Source organism: Gopherus flavomarginatus, chromosome 12 (assembly GCF_025201925.1).
Source record: "Gopherus flavomarginatus isolate rGopFla2 chromosome 12, rGopFla2.mat.asm, whole genome shotgun sequence".
Taxonomy (NCBI): Eukaryota; Metazoa; Chordata; order Testudines; family Testudinidae; genus Gopherus; species Gopherus flavomarginatus.
In genome coordinates, this window is record NC_066628.1 from 20,563,098 (window position 1) to 20,566,309 (window position 3,212).

The window sequence follows — 3,212 nt, forward strand, 5'->3', positions numbered from 1 at the left end:
ACAGTTTTCAGTGCGACCCCAATGCCCCAGGGTGGTGCTAGGGGGAATTGTGCTCCAGGGAGCAGAATGGGATGATCTCACCACCAAAGCCAGTGCTGAGTACAATTCAAGGAAGGGCTGTGTTTTCAGAGTGCTGTTGTCTCAAAGACATTAGCCTGTCTGAATTGAATTTAGATGGTGCAGGTATATGGTTCCCCAGGTACCCAGCAGTATGAATTTAAATAACCACCATCACTCCCTGTTTGTGATATTCTGCGAATGGAGATGAACTCTTTGGATGTAACAAAGGTAAGGCACTAGGAATCAAGAGGAAAATATAAATAACAAAGGGGCACTTTTCCCCCCGCATATGTATAAAGAATCTTGGGAGATAGAAAGATGGGAGACAAACTTGAGATGCACAGACACAGAGACAGATTTCCATAGAAGTCAGAAGCCAAGACCTCAACCACATTACACCTATGGCATAAGGTAAAACATTCCAAAATGTGTTTCTATGCATGATTTTTTGAAAAGCATTGAAGAGTGAAAGGGATTGAAATACATAATTCTATCTATCTCTACCTCCCTCCCTCAGTCCCTCTATTTATCTATCTCCATGCAGACCCATCTATGTATGTGTGTTTCTGTCTGATTATTCATGTGTTTATAGATACTTTTGGATATCTAAGTATCAATCTATCTGCCAAAACTGATACTGCATAAAACATGTTTGACACTAATAGAAACGGACCTTGGCTTTCAGATCTTTCTTTCTTTGTGCTAAACTGAGAAGCAGTTATGTGGCCACCATAGGACCCCTTGAGAGGTTGATTGCATTGTTGGTTTTCTGATCCCACCCGGAGACAGCCTAGCAAAAAGTTTTAGAATGAAAGTATATGTTCAATTGAACCTTGTAAATACCAATAATTTTTTCTCCAGTTGTGGTTAATAGAATGGAAAAACTTCAATGGGAATTTAAAAATAGATTTTTTCCCCCAGAAAATTTATATTTTTGAAAATGTCAAGATTATGTCAACTTTTTAAAGTGTCATAAATTTTTGTGAGCTCTGTAACTTGTCAGAAAAACCCTAGAAACAGTTATTTAGTTTGTTTGTATTCTCATTATTATTTTATTTTATTAAAATCAATTTGTCAAAAACTTGACATTCGGACTTTTTAAACTTCCTCTATTCTGCAGGCGAAAGCTGAAATAAGAACGAACAATCAAAGCAATGTGGTGATGGAGTTGTGCTTCTGGGCTTCTCGCTGTCACAGTCCATGGAGCTCCTGGTTTTCATGCTGCTACTGGCCATCTTTGCCTTGACTCTAATGGGGAACATAGCCATCATCACCTAAGTGTATGTGGATCTCCGCCTCCACACCCCCATGTACTTCTTCTTCTGCAACCTCTTCCTCTTGGAGATACTCTTTGTCCTCTCCATCACTCCAAAGATGCTGGAGAACCTGCTCTCCCAGGCCAAAGCCATTTCCTTCTGGGGCTGCATCACCCAATGTTACTTCTATTTCTTCCTGGGCACTGCGGATTTCATCCTCATCGCCATCATATCCTTCGACCGCTACGTGGCCATCTGCCACCCACTCCACTACCCTGTCATCATAAGTGGGCATGGTTGTGTCTTCCTTGTCATGGGTAGTTGGTTGGTTTGGTTTCTCTCCACCCTTTGCCCACTTATTTTGCTGTGCCAGCTTCCTTTCTGTGGCCCCAATGTGATAAACCATTTCTTCTGTGACTACGCCCCACTAGTGAGGTTATCCTGTGTCGACACACACTTCCTCCTCATGATCGAGTATGTCCTTTCCTCAGTGGTTCTGCTCACATCCTTGTCTTTTACTGCAGGGTCCTACGTTTACATCATCGCCACAGTCCTGCAAATCCCCTCAGCCACAGGCAGGTGAAAAGCCTTTTCCACATGCACCTCCCACATCACGGTAGCCTCTATCCACTATGGCAGTGTCATTTTGATGTATGCTAGGCCCATCCAGGGCCGCTTCCTGGACCTCCAGAAGGTGGTGGCTGTGTGCAATGTTATAGTGAGCTCTTTACTGAATCCTTTCATTTACACCTTAAGGAACGAGAAGGTCAAAGAAGCCTTCAAGGAATATTTGACTAGAAAGAGCTCTGTTCTGCAACCAGAGCCTTGATACAGATACATCTTCATCTCAATAATGAATTGTGCTTTTATCCATTGAGTGTCATTGTTATTTAGTGGGGTGGAAGCTTGACTTAGGCTCAGGATTTCTGGTTCTATTCCTGGACCTGCTGTGTGACCTTAGCAGAGTCTGCTTCCCTTCCCACCCTTTTTTCATTTAGGTTAGGATTTTCCAAACATCTAAGTAATTTAAACGCTCAAGTCCCAACTCCTCAATCAATCCATTGCTTTTGACATCCTCACTCTTAGACTATAAGCTCTCCAGGGCAAGAATTGTCTCCCGTTACCATCTGTTTATACAGTGCCTAGCACAATGGGGTCCTAATCTCTGTTTACAGGCACTCATGTAGCATAAATAAAGAGTTCCTGGGAATTTCAAAGGGGTCTAAGGGAGTTAGACACCCACCTTCTATGAAATTGCAATGAGATTTGATGGTGAGGGGCCATTGATTTCAATGGGTGCTAGGAATTTAGATGCTTTTGAAAATCCCACTGCCTAAATACCTTTGAAAATATGGCCCTTGGTGCCTAACTCTCAATGATTTCAATGGAAGATAGGCAACTAGGCACTTTTCAAAATCCCACTAAGTGTCCATCTGCATGTTTAGGTGCCTAAATACCATTTAAAATCTGGCCCAACTCTTTTAGGCTCCATTGCAAATCCCAGATACTCAGTGTTTCAGTATTAATAGTCAGAATGAGCTCTTTCTCATAGATTCATAGATTCTAAAAGGACCACTGTAATAATCTTGTCTGACCTCCTGTATAACACAGGTCATAGCACTTCCCCATAATAATTCCTAAACCAGATCTTTTAGAAAAAAGTTCACACTTGATTAAAAATGGTCAGTGATGGAGAATCCACCTTGGTAAATTGCTCCAATGGTTAATTACTCTCCCCATTAAGAATTCATATCTTATTTCCAGTTTGAGTTTGTCCAGCTTCAACTTCCAGCCATTTGATCATGTTATACCTTCCTCCCGTAGATTGAAGAGACCATTATTAAATATTTGTTTCCCATGTAGCTACTTATAGACTGTGATCAAGTCACTCCTTAA

General features: G+C 41.5%; 1 pseudogene; it reads left to right on the forward strand.

Annotated features, from left to right (window-relative positions):
* The first annotated feature begins 349 nt into the window (after positions 1–349).
* Positions 350–2,145, forward strand: LOC127032143 (olfactory receptor 6M1-like; annotated as a pseudogene).
* The last annotated feature ends 1,067 nt before the right edge of the window (positions 2,146–3,212 follow it).